This window comes from Limulus polyphemus, unplaced genomic scaffold, assembly GCF_000517525.1.
Source record: "Limulus polyphemus unplaced genomic scaffold, Limulus_polyphemus-2.1.2 Scaffold197, whole genome shotgun sequence".
NCBI classification, from domain to species: Eukaryota; Metazoa; Arthropoda; class Merostomata; order Xiphosura; family Limulidae; genus Limulus; species Limulus polyphemus.
Window position 1 is genome coordinate 658,189 of NW_013665807.1, and position 14,844 is coordinate 673,032.

Consider the following 14,844-nt stretch of genomic DNA (forward strand, 5'->3'; position numbering starts at 1 on the left):
GTGCTCTTAAAAAAGCATAAAAAGTTTTGTTTGTTTGTTTTGAATTTCGCGCAAAGGGCTATCTGCGCTACCGCCCCTAATTTAGCAGTGTAAAACTAGAGGGAAGGCAGCTAGTCATCACCACCCACCGCCAACTCTTGGGCTACTCTTTTACCAACGAATAGTGGGATTAACCGTCACATTATAACGCCCCCACGGCTGAAAGGGCGAGCATGTTTGGTAGGACGTGGATTCGAACCCATGACCCGCAGATTGCGAGTCGAGCGTCCTAACTATCTGGCCATGCCGGGCCCCACATAAAAAGTAAACCGGTACTCCCCAAGAGGGCATTACGTCAATAATATCTATATTTCAGCTTCTGCTCTTTTGCTTTAATTTTTATAACTGGATAAATCAACAGTCTTTATTCTCATCGAACCAAGAAATTATGTTCTTTCTTCATATATTTTTCTCGTAGAAGTATTCTAAGTGTTGATTAATGTCCAGATGATTAACTTCAAATAAAATGTAAAGATGTTTTTCCTTTCTTATATTTTTGATATATGGATATAACACAAATATTTAAAATATATTATGCGAAAAGATAATGAGGCACTCTTGTGAGACTGAAATTATATGCATGTTATTAAACTAAGCACACAAGAGAAAGAAGACTAGAAAGTGATCAGTGCTTCAGAGATCGCATAGAACTTTCAATACGAACCCACCAACTTTTGTATAATTACAACATACTAGGGTATAGACCATTATTCTACCATAGAAAGAAAGTATTTTACCAGTATAAATGGAAAACTTGGTTCGTTTGCGTTGGTGAAACCTACTTCATTCGGTCATATACTGTAGTACAGTCCCTGAAATTCTAACCTCTAAATAAACAATATTCACTATGGTAAAGAATCAGCTAACATACTTACTATATAATAGTCACAAAACAGCACACCATCTTGCTAGTAGAATGTACAAAAGGCAACTGATAAACGTGAGCACCTAGATTACATCTCACATTACCCCAACAGAGTAAAAATGAAGTTGTTCTTTTCCAGGATGCATAGGATTTATAGCCCCACAGTAGCACAGCGATATGTCTGCAGACTTACAACGCTAGAATCCGAGTTTCGATACTCGTAGTGGGCAGAGCACAGATAGCTCATTGTGTAGCTTTGTGCTTAACTTCAAAAACAACAACAACATAAGATTTATAATAAGTCATAAAGGAAGAAGTTGATAACATCACAAGAATACAATTAAAGATTGGTTATCCTTAAGAACTAATACAGGATGATTAGGAAGAACGTTTCGCATCATGTCTCACAAACGGTATAGCATAGAAAGATAAAACTGTACAGGGTGTTACGCATATCATGCAGATGCAAATGCCACAGTTGTCATATGTTGCCACTAGGGACGTCAATAATGTCTGATCAATCACAACAACTGTTCAAAACGTGATTCTCCAGCGTCCAAAATGCACTGCATCAGTGTGACAACACGCATCTCATCTAGTGTATTGGCCAGTTCCCTAAAAACGTCATCCATAAATCACGAAATTGGGCAAAGCTTCTCACAGTATAAGTATGACTTCAGATAACTCCACAGGCTGGCATTAGATACAGTGAACAGAAAGAACCCCACAGCCAGAAATAGGTTGGTATTGAATACAGTGAACAGATGAAAAATGACGTGAAATTAATCTACCCTGAAAGTGCTCCCAGAAGAAGTGTGTCGCCTGTTACCAATATGTGAAGGGACATCATACTGCATGAAAACCATACTGTCTACCACAGTTCGTTTGAGAAACATGAGAATCACATTGGTTGTGAACATTGCATTGTATTGTGCAACAGTGACTTTGCAGGTTTGCAATTTATGAGCTGATGGTGCTTCATAAAAGTATGGTCCAATTACAAGATGTAAGAAATGATATATGTTGATTAGTTTCCGACCACATAATACAGTTGCACCTGTTGACACGTTCAGTAAGGGGAAGTGTGCTTCGTCAGTCCATAAGAATACTGGTCATCGACTTCCAGTCTTGAAAACAGCTGCAACACAAAATTAATACATCGTGTTGAATACGTCTCCTTCAGTGTTTGATACTAACGAAACAACAAACTGTATTAGAAAAGAAAACATATATAATAATATATATAACATTCCATGCAATATAAGAAGGAATACATTGTCTTAAACAATGAGGTCAGTTTAAGTTAGAAAGCAATATCAACAATGATATAATGACTATTGTACCTAGAAAAGTCAGTGATTGCTGCAGGACATTGCCATTTTCAGTGTTTGTGCCATAATTCAAAGCTATAATGTCACGAGGGGATGCAATGCAGCAGCTTTTAGAAATAATGCTTTCACTGTTATTTATAGAGCAAAGACTAAGAAATAGTTTCGAATAAAATTGAACCTCATCCCCCAATATCATAAAACCTTTAGTAAACAATAAGAAAATATCAGTACACTTGATGGTGAGAATTTAGGCTTCGTGGCCAATTGGAGAGAAATATATTTTAAGCTTTAAGTCTTTTTTGTAGCAAACAGTTAAATAAATAAATATCATTTTTCTGTTAAAATAAATTAAAAATCTTTGTTTGCTTAGTTTTGCTTCAATAAAAGTTTTTAATAGATTATTTGTTTTAATATTTCTCATGTTATGAATAACTAAAAGTACAGAAAAGTTTCAGATTGATATGTCCTAATCTCTTGTTCATTAACAATTGCATTTCGACGTTCTTATATTAAGGACTGCGCCTATTTATTTGTACTGCGGATTGCTTTTAAGACTTGAATAAATTCAAACAATTATAAAATAGATGATTTAAATACGTGCAGAAAATACAAGTTTGAAAGTGCTTCTGATAACCCGTAGCTGTGGACGACTGTTTTTAAAGTTCTCAACCCTGTTTCAAAAAATTATCTTATCTTACAAGTTAGAGGTCTCGTATGTTTGTCTTTTCTGGTGATGCACTTAAAATGACATTGAAATATGTGTTTCGAGGCTATCTACCAGGCAAAGGACTTTGTGTTTGTTCCATGGGATTTAGAAGACCATGATCAACACTTAAAGACAGACGCTCTTCGTATCCTCTCCAGGTTGTCACAGACAAATATCATCGCTGTCTGGAAAAGAAGCGAAAAACTGATGCGAATTTTGTTGAGCAGTTTCGTGATTGAAGGTAGTGATGAAAATTTCCAGAAGGTTCTCTCAGGAAGAAAAAGAGTCCCTCAGGGGCCCTCGGTCTATTGCGCGGTGATAACAGATCCAGATTGATCAGCTTGATATTCGAGAGATTTCCCCGAAGAGGATTGCAGTAATGGTAGTAGTACAAGAACGCTGCTTTAACATTCTACAACAGAGATTTTCTAGAGTTCATTTGATAAAGTGGCATACCAGGACATTTTTCCTTTATTGAGTACCCAATATCAAGGAACCTTGTTTATTCTGGACATTTTCTCGTTAATGTTAAATTAAGTTGGCTTAATCGAGTGCGTGAAGTTTGTACAGTTGCTATTGCAATATACATGCACTTGCAAAAAACAAAAAAAAAACTGGTATCTCCAGTATTACATATATGATTTCACCATATAATATTTAACATTCATATTTATTTTTAAAGTATAAAAAGTATATTTTAAAGTATGTTTTGCGTACTCATGGATAGTTAATTATGACGGTAAATTACATGTTATTCAAACACCTAAAGTATTTTAGCTTATTAGTGGTGAGTAAAGGAATGAATGTTAAGGGTGAAATGTACTAAGTGATAGAAAATAGTTTGGGAAGGAATATATATACGGTTGATGGGTGAACCGTTCTACCTATAACATTGCCAATTGATACAGATGTACGAAACAATCTGGAACCATAGACGACTTTACAATATGGCCTAGAATTCTTATTTGTATATCCTGTGATATAATTATGAAATGCTATAAAAAGTGTGAAATTCATGTTATAATTAATTTATTGACATATCGACTTGTAGGTGTGTTACAATTAATCAATGTTAACATTTTAATAAAATACATAGTCTGCGTTGTACGTTACTGACGTGATTCGTACTGTTGCCTGTCTGTTTGTTTTGTGTTGAATTTTCGCGTTAAGTTATTCGAGGAATATCTCCACAAGCAGATCCTAATTTTAAAGTAATAGATCAGAGGTAAGGTAGTAAGTCAATACCTTCCACCAAATCTTGGACTACTACTACTTACCAATAAAAAGTGGGAGTGGCCTTTATATTATAACTCCCCCACGTCTGAAAGGGAGAACATGCTCTGCTACTGGTGTCTATCATGTTTTACCTGGTCTGGAGTCTGTTGTTGAAATGTCTGTCATGCCCTACCTGGTCTGGAGTCTGTTGTTTAAATGTCAATCATGTCCTACCTTGTCTGGACGCTGTTGTTGAAATGTCTGTCATGCCCTACCTGGTCTGGAGTCTGTTGTTTAAATGTCAATCATGTCCTACCTTGTCTGGACTCTGTTGTTGAAATGTCTGTCATGCCCTACCTGGTCTGGAGTCTGTTGTTTAAATGTCAATTATGTCCTACCTTGTCTGGAATCTGTTGTTGAAATGTCTATCATCCCCTACCTGGTCTGGAGTATGTTGTTGAAATGTCTATCATGCCCTACCTGGTCTGGAGTCTGTTGTTGAAATTAACTGAAGGCACATTAAACACTTGATGTGATTTGCTATGACACTACTGTATTCTTAAAGTGAACTAGAATTTCCTGTGTTTTAAGGTTGCCAATAGTATGTTTCACAAAAGTGTTCGCCATACATTTTTGCATATCCTTATTAATTGAAAAAGCTGTAGATTTTATATTTCTCCTACAACTATTCTTATCTTTGTATTTACAATAATTATCTCTAACGGAAAAGAATCAAATAAATAACGTTATTCAACGTTTCATCAGTTTCAGCAAACGGTCAAAGTTAGTTTACAGTTCAATTACTAAAGTTGTGTTCAGGTAAGTGCGAGAAAAATATTTCTCATGCTTGGATATTCAATAGATCAGTTCTGCCATACAGGTTTGATTAGTTCTGTATATCTTTGTAATATCATTTTGGTAGTACCTTTTCTTTAAGAAAGAAAATGCTATCACATTATGTCTTTTTCATTTCAATATGTAAGTGTAGAGAGCCATGTTTAAGTAGTGGGTGGTATAAATATGCTTATGAAAGATTTACTTGAAACTGTTAAAGAATGATATGGAAAATTTGTAAAAAAGAAAAATAGAAACTGTTTACAAGTTTCCATTGATAACCTGTATTGTTATCCTGTGGTAAAATGTTGTTTACAGAACCCAATGTTTCAGTTGTGCGATGCATTTCAACATAAGGAAACCAGATTATGTGAAAGCTTACTAAAAGAATGGGGTGCATCATTACGAGTGTATCACCGTGGTATCATAGCAAATCTTGAGCAATTCATCGTTGAACCATAGCCACCATTGTGGTGATGTACATTTTATCATTCAGCATACAGTTTCTGAATACGACCCAGTTTAGCTTCAAAGAGCAGTTTTTATTATTATTAAGGTCGAATCAATCATTTCAGCGAATGTCTACCATGGGACAAACATGGCGTTTCTATATCAATACAAATTTAGGATAAACGTGTCGTTTCGAACGTCAATACAATTCATTACGTAATCTAAGACCAATTTTTTATCTATATACTACCAACTGTTCACAAAAGAATGTTCTAATTATGCGAAGCAATAAAAACAATAAAATTAATCAACAGTATTACTGACTATCAAGAAACAGTATTAAGGGAACATAGAAAATAAAACGATAAAAACTGGTAAACTTTCGAAAATTGAGCAATGCAAGGATTTCACACTTTTTCATAGTTTCGTGAATTTTTAAAAATATATTTACTGTAATAAACCCTTCCGTTTCAATATTTCATCTGAAATCAACTTTTGTGCATGTGCATCTAAGCCAAGTTAATCTCAAGTTACATGTATATCACAATTGTTATGTTCATTGTATCCAAGTATACTTTTTCGCAAGTTGACATCAATATTTTAAGAAATCTATAGTTAAAACGCATAGGCGACAAAAATATCGAAATTAAAGAATAGGTCGAACAATCGCCAAGTTTTTGTTATATTTTTACTTAAAGAAGGATGACATTTCGAGCTAGCACTCTTCGTCAGACCATACACCTATATGATTTATCTACATTTATAACTTATCGTATGTGACTCTAGAATTTTTATCAGAGTTATATATTTTAATGAGTTTTATATATATACATAAACATTAGACAAATATCCAGAAAGTAGACACTTTTTAATTTATTTTCAGTTGTACTTATATTCGAAGCTTAATAAATGCAGTTCAATTTATTTTCTAGCTTCTAAGTTTTAAAAGCGTCCGTCTTCAAGTTTGAAGCTCTTTGATGGTAAACTGATGTGTTTCATTTCAAACAATTCATTATTCACACATCTTTGTAAATGTATCTAATAAAGCAGAGGTGAGGTACAGTGACCGTTCGTTAGCTTTATAGTTGTTACTGGCGCAAAATTTAATATATCATGCTTAGTTTACACTGCATTAATCATATAAAATTTATAAGTAATCTTCTAGAATAATCTTGCTAATTACTCAAGAAATTTAATACTTTGTCATGTAAAATGTTTATACTGGCGCCCTCTATTGATAACAAATAGTTTAACATATATACTGACATATCCAATAACCATGGCTGTTAGGCAAATGTTTCATGAAGTTTATATTATGATTATAATACAAAGCATAATTTATATTTTTATTTAATAATGTCTTTACTTTAAACATATAATAAACCGCAAAACTGCAATAGGTTTTCTGTTTAAAACTACGTTTTACTTTCCGTTATGCTGCCATATATGCAATCTAGTGCTAAATTTAAAGTTTTTCTTTTTTATAGGTCATTTTGCAAGTAGATTTGATTAAAGGCGATTGCTCGTAATGTGGTCTTTGTAAAACAAATACAACTGTTTTAAGTACAAATGACTCTACGAACTTTTGCAACTCTGAGTGTTGTAAAAGTATTTTAGTAGTCAACTTCATATACTCCAGTGAGATGAACATAAGGTTTAATTACTTGTAGTTTGGGCTTGTTCATACGCAAGTGCTCTTTATTGTTACTTACATAGCTGGTAATCGTGTAAGTGAGACATAAACTGACTTTATTGTTAGCTACGTAGCTGGTAATCGTGTAAGTCAGACATAAACTGACTTTATTGTTAGCTACGTCGCTAGTAATCGTGTAAGTCAGACATAAACTGACTTTATTGTTAGCTACGTAGCTGGTAATCGTGTAAGTCAGACATAAACTGACTTTACTGTTAGCTACGTAGCTGGTAATCGTGCAAGTCAGACATAAACTGACTTTTTTGTTACCTACATAGCTGGTAATCGTGTAAGTCAGACATAAACTGACTTTATTGTTAGCTACGTAGCTGGTAATCGTGTAAGTCAAACATAAACTAACTTTATTGTTAGCTACGTAGCTGGTAATCGTGTAAGTCAGACATAAACTGACTTTATTGTTAGCCACGTAGCTGGTAATCGTGTAAGTCAGACATAAACTGACTTTATTGTTAGCTACGTAGCTGGTAATCGTGCAAGTCAGACATAAACTGACTTTATTGTTAGCTACGTAGCTGGTAATCGTGTAAGTCAGACGTAAACTGAGTGTAATCTATAATCAAATTATATCATTTAGTTATCGTGAATAAAACGTTTTAAAATTGGCAAAAATCGATGACAGTTAGAGCTTTTAAATAAAATAATTTCCAATTTTAACATTTTAAGAAAGGTGCAAAATATGATGCTAACCTTCTTGGATAAAATAGCTCATTAATTACATAACTCTTTGATACTATTACAGGTAATTCAACTCAATCCATAGAAATACAGAATTACTTGTAGAAGGCTTAACAGAAGTGGATAAACTAAGATAATTTTTTCATGAAAATATATGACGATTAAAAGGAGGTAAATCGTCGTACTTATTTTAATTATTAAAAAATCGAGCTATATTTAGACGATCATTTGAACTTTTCGAGATTAAAATTTTTTTCCTCACAACTACGACGAAATTTATCAAAACAAGCTACGTTGAAAATATGCATAACTAATCTCCACATTTTTAATAATCAACTAAGTATGTCATTGAATCTGTACATTTTGCTAAAAACTGAAGCGACACTATTTGCAAAATGTTCAATATCAGCTTTTGCTTAAATAGCAGAATTACAAAATCAAACAATGCATAAAATCATTAACACAAAATCGACACTTTACAGAACTGTGAAATATACGCAATGAATATATAAAAGGCCTAAAATATAGTTATCTCCATTTAAGAACATACGAACTGCTAATTAATATATGGAGAATTATACGACAATTCTTTGGGTTTGTATGGACACTCTTTTAATGCACCCAAAGTGAAATGGGCAGAGCTCATTAATTGATTATTAAATTAGCGACATCAATGCACGAATCTTTCGATCAAACCTTTCAATCTTCAGCTCTGCTCTTTTAGATTGGTGTAACCTAGATGGAACAAATAGCCTATGTTATCTCTTGTAAAATGAAAAAAAAAGAATCTAGCAATAATAGTGCAGAAAAAAATGCAATGCTAAAAATTAAAGTTATTTCTTAGAAAATAAGACACATTGAAATAATTTTGCCATTTCTTTATCCAATAATATAGATCTCGTATCCATTGTTAGTTTTCTTTCTTAAGGATTTCAGGATACGAAAAAAAAATTAATGTTGTATTAAAATGTGTATTGAAAGTGATGACCAATATCTTGAATAAATGGTAAATTTGCGTCCATAACACGCTCTCAGATATTTTGGAGAATCTTTGTTTAAAATTACTACATGTTCAACCTACAGTTTTAGACTACAGTAACGCAACATCGTGGAACAGTATGAGTGTTCGTTGGTGTGGAAGTTTTGGTCCTTGCCCTCCACCCCTTGCTATTTAATGTAAGAGCTACATTCACACCACGTGTTTTCATGTTCCCTCTCCTTCCAATTTTCTTCAGTCTTCCTCTTATACTTTCACTTCCATTGTCATATTTATCATTCTCCTACCAACATACTCCTCATCTCTTCTTTCCACATGGCTGAGCCATCTAAGGATCTTCTCCATAATTGGTACTACTTGAACCTTCTTGATTTTGTTCCTGGTGCAGTCTTTCTTTGATACCCCTGCCATCCTATTTAACTTCCGCATCTCCATCACGTTCATCATATCTTCCTCTTTCTTCCTTAAATTCTAGCAATCAGTCCCATACAACATGGCTGGTTTTATTACAGCCTTATAAATCTTTCCTTTCAGATTTGTTGGCATCTGTCTGTCATGCGCCATTCCATTGACTTCTCTCCACTTCATCCTGAATCTGTCACGCACAATTCCATTGACTTCTCTCCACTTCATCCTGAATCTGTCACGCACCATTCCATTGACTTCTCTCCACTTCATCCTGAATCTGTCATGCACCATTTCATTGACTTCTCTCCACTTCATCCTGAATCTGTCACGCACTATTCCACTGACTTCTCTCCACTTCATCCTGAATCTGTCACGCACTATTCCACTGACTTCTCTCCACTTCATCCTGAATCTGTCACGCACCATTCCACTGACTTCTCTCCACTTTATCCATGCTTTGTTTATTCTTTGTTTAACCTCTTTACCCACTCCTCTATCTACCTGCACAATTGAGCCAAGATATGTAAGTTCCTCTACTTTATTTGTTTCTTCACCATCGATGAGCACTTTGTCATCCTCTCTTACTTCCTATCCATTGAATGTTGCTACCATATACTCTATTTTTGCCATACATATTTTCACCAATTATTGTATCTCACTTGTGCACCATAGACATATTACCCTCAGGATGCCACATTCTGTTCCTAGTTTCACCATAATTATTCTATCACTCAACCATTTCATTTTCATTTTTTGCATTCATTACAACTGCTAACCCATTTCTTTCTACAGATATAAATAAATTAAATGTTTCGAAGCCTATCTTCTGCACTTAAATATGATGAAAATATAATTATGTACTTTTATAATAGACGATCGTACAAAGCAGTAAACTTAGTTCTATTACACAACATAGTAGTTAACTTGATAGCTACTTGACAAACATGGCACACTTCAAAAATATTAATGTTATCAGCTTACTGTGGATCCATTAGAAAATGTGTTTACAGCTATACTTTTAGGAAACCTCACAGTTAAAGCTACAGATCATCTCCCGACCTATAGAGTAAAAAAGTAAATACAATAAAACAATTTTAAATACTCATCAACGCATTTTACTTTGTTAAATTACTAGCGATATCTATTTGTATACCCATTTATACAATTATCATTTATTACTGATGTGGCCTGACATTGGGTGCTTGACTCACAATCTGAGTGTCGCAGGTTCGAATGCCTATCCCACTAAACATGCTCGTCCTTTCAGACGTGGGGGCGTTCTAAGTTACTGTCAATCCCACTATTCGTTGGTAAAAGAGTAACCTAAGAGCTGGTGGTGGGTGGCTTTGACTAGCTGCCTTTAGTCTTTCACTGTTAAATTAGGGAGGGCTAGCGCAGACAGACTTCGTGTAGCTTTGCGCGAAATTCAAAACAAAGAATTACTGATGTAATATTAAGGCTGCCTGGAAACAATGTATTACATCCTGATTATATGTAGCTTAAAGCACTTTGCTCAATTATGTATTTCATTTATACTTTGTACTAACTATTGTCATCAAACTCAAGTGTGTAACTTAGTTAGATTATAACCAACTTTTGATTAAATAGTCGGTGGACTGTGCACATGACATCATCACATCTTGTTTTCTTTAACCGTAAAAAAATGTAAATATATATTTTTAAGTAATTTACTAAACAATGAGTTAATGAGTGCTATATTGTACAAATATATAGAGCCAATAACAAACACTGAAGTTAAACTTAACTTATTATTTTTAATATATGTTACTATATCTGTACTTTTCTTGATACTAAATAATTATTTTGTAATTTTACAAGTTTATTTAGCTACTAACAATTTTTATAACAATAACGTAAATTGATATTAAATAAATTAGATTCTAAGTAAGTTTTTGTTTCGTACACACTAATATGCATATATACATAAATATCAGGTTATCTATTGCTGCATATTTTTTTTACATCATTCTATTTTAAAAGTAAGGTACTGTAATAGTTTGTCTGTACAATGGGCTATGTGTGCTCTGCCCATCACGAGGATCAAAACCAGATTTTTAACGTCATAAGAACACTGACTTACAGCCGAGTCACTGGGGGACTACATTAATAGAAAGAGGTATGTGTCATATGTGACAATCTACCATCATCACTATTTGATATAAAAATCTATTATTCGTTATTTTGATAGTATATACCTAGGCATTTTATATTTTATTATACTGTTCGTATATACCAATGTGACTATTACTGGAGCTGGAATGTCAACTTTAAGAGATACAGTTTGCTTACTATCACCAATGATTCACTTTAACAGTCTGGTTCAATTTTATTTTTATAATTCTGGGTGCAGACAGTGTATGCTAGTTTGAGATGATTGGCATTATGGGCTTGAGCATCAGTATCTGCTTCAACATGTGAGTCTTGTGAATAGAGAAGTTTGATAGATGATGTATCCCTACCATTTTATGAATCCTACTTTCATATTACTGTTACAACATATAGTTTATAGCCCAGTTTTATAGGCTATTATTTATATGCGCCAATCTTTGATTATGACCATGTTGTCTGAATTTTGTTTTAATTTTGAAGTTAATACAGATGTTGGATAATCTATCAATCTATCTCTGTACATATATAATTGACTGGGCTCAGTATACTATTTTAAAACGATTTTAGAGTCCCACCACATATTCCAGCCTATGTCTCCATATTCACTCATGCTCTGTCTGACGACTGTGCATCTTGACAATAGTTCTGCCGCGTATTTTCTTTTACCAAATGCTTCGTTGTAAGGCTGTCTTATCTAAGCAGATTATTCCTCCCTGCTAACTTTCCATATACCATTTAGTGTACGAGAGTGATGGTTTTACATTGCCTTTTCATTAGTCGAATCACATAGAAATCGATAGGCATTGCATTCGGAAATTTGACCATTATTTCTAATCTTGGTGAACACATACTCTGTTGGCCTCATTTACAGTTGGATATTCTTCTTAATTATGTTGTGTGCTCTTGACTGGGTCACGTTCACCCTTTTTCGCTACCACAATTTGTATTTGTGTATTCTCACCTATTACAAGATGTAACATGCTTGCCACAGTTGGGGTACGATTTGTTGTAAGTCTCTTTCTGTATAGTTCTGGTGTCCGAAGATGATCTGTACTCCCTTCCTTTCCAATACTACTAAGTATAAGAGATATATTTCTGTCTTGGGAATTCTAAATATCCTATCTGAACTTATATTTATGATATGAGTATGAATATTCTGATTCATAAAGAGTTGTTACATACCCTTCCCAAAATTGATCAATTTTGGTGGCTCACTACCAACAAAATGCCAAACAGTATCAAAACTTAGTTCTGATATGCCGTTCCCACATGAGATTATATCAACTGTGGTTGTCACGTTACTGTCAGATTTTCATATTCAAAATCGTTTTAATATAACATACCCAATCCCGTATTCATAATTACACAAGCAAATTGATAAACAATGTTAGTAAATCACGATTCTATCTTTGTTTATCAATGTCTAAAGTGTGTACTAAGAATCTTATTTAATTAATCATGAACCTCGATATTATAACAACATTATTCAGCGTGATATGTTTGTCAGAAAACTGACAACTGTCCTTTTATGCCATTGTGAAATTCATCTTGATGCATTCTTGAGGCACCACCTACAGACAAAATTTAGAATTATTTTTCAGCATACACAGAATAATTAGTTTACACCTAAATATAAGCTGGTAATCTTCAACTTAGATAATACTAAAACAGTTTTGTAGCCTGCTCTTCGTTTGTTTGTTTTAATTAAGCACAAAGCTACACAATGGGCTATCTGTGCTCTGCCCACCACGGGTATCGAAACCCGGATACTAGCGTTGGAAGTCCACAGACATACCGCTGTGGGGTAACTTGCTCTTCCAACTCTCTGTTGGGTCTTGATCGTTAGAATGAATATATTGTGAAGAGGTTTGTTTAATGCAGCCTGTTAATAGGGGAAGGTTAGAACAAGAAGAAATCAACAAATTATAACATAATAGATTTTAAATTCTTATTCAAGTGCTGAGTAAAATAGGAAACATTAACTATTAAATCTGTCAGAAAAATATTTTTTTCAATTTTGAAAATAAGGTATGAAAAATTAAAAAAATACTTTTTATGAAGTTAGGTTTAAGGAACATGAGTTCGAGCTCAGAGAGGTGAGAACGTGGTCACGTTGTAAGGACTTAGGGGATTAAAATACTCTAAGTCATTAGGAAATGTAAGCAGTCACGTTTCAAGTTTCATCTGGTATGGATCTTACAAGACACCCTATGACTGTGAAATGTTGTAATCTAGTATACGAGAAACAGGTGCAAGGTGAGAAAGAACTGAACGTGTTTGGTGTGAGTTGTTCAAAGGAATATAAAAGGCATAAGGGAAAAGAAAAAATATATATACCAAACAAATAACAGAAAAGAATGGTAGGTGTGAAAGAACAAATAAACTAAGAGGAAGAAAGTAATATGCTTCCAGTAAGAAACAAAACCCATGTGTTATTTATTACTTGTTATAAACAACAAGTTGTTATTTTTATACTGATATGAATCAATTCCAGATAGGAATAAATACAATCTAAATAAATTTGATCTAAACAAGAAAGGAAATTAAAGTGCGAGCATAGCATGAAAGTAACGAAGTTGTGTCAGAAGTGTGGTTCGTAAATTATTTAGGAATCGAAACCCAACAAAGAAAGAAAATTTTGAAGTTGGAACCGTATCACCATATCAACAAAAGTCGAGGAAGACAGTTAACTGGATGGAGCAGTGAAGTCGGGAAAGAGTGTACCTTTCATTTTTGTTCTTGTCTTGCCTATTTTGGTTTGATGGTGCTTCAGTTAAATTTTACTTGTTATAAATTCTGTAGTTCATTGTTTAGGAGTAGAGAAATGGAAATCCCTGATAAAAAGCCAGTTGGTAAGTAAATGTAGAGGACTTGGTATATAACTTGTAGTAGCAATTGGGAAAAATGATGAGATACATTAATATTTTATTGAGGTGGGAGTCACAGTAGATGATTTTTTCTAACCTAGAGCTATGGGTTCACAAAGGTTATTATGGTAATGATTTAGAACCTGCTAAGATTCAGCTAGAAATGAAACGCTTATAATCTGCGAATAAACGCTTGGAAGTAGAAGCTGAAAATATATAGTTGGAAGTTAAGAATAAATCCTTGGAAATAGAAGCCGAGAATAAATGTTAGAGCTAGAGTTAGATAATAGGCATAAGCCAGGGGTCACCAAACTTTTTTCACACGAGCCAGATAACTGAGAGAATGACGAGCGCGGGCCGCATAACCATTTTGCTCAATACAATACAGTGAATACACAAAAATAAAGACAACAAACATGATTTTTAACCAAAAAGTTATCAAAGAAGGCTACGTTAGCAATAAGATAGTTATATCATACCCAGTGCGCACATATCCGAATCTCACAAACTAAGCAGCAAAAAAGGCTAGTGAGATTTGTGAAACTGGTGTTTAGCTTTTGATGATTCAATACAGATCACAGATATCCTTATCCTTTCCCTGAAGTTTAAAGTT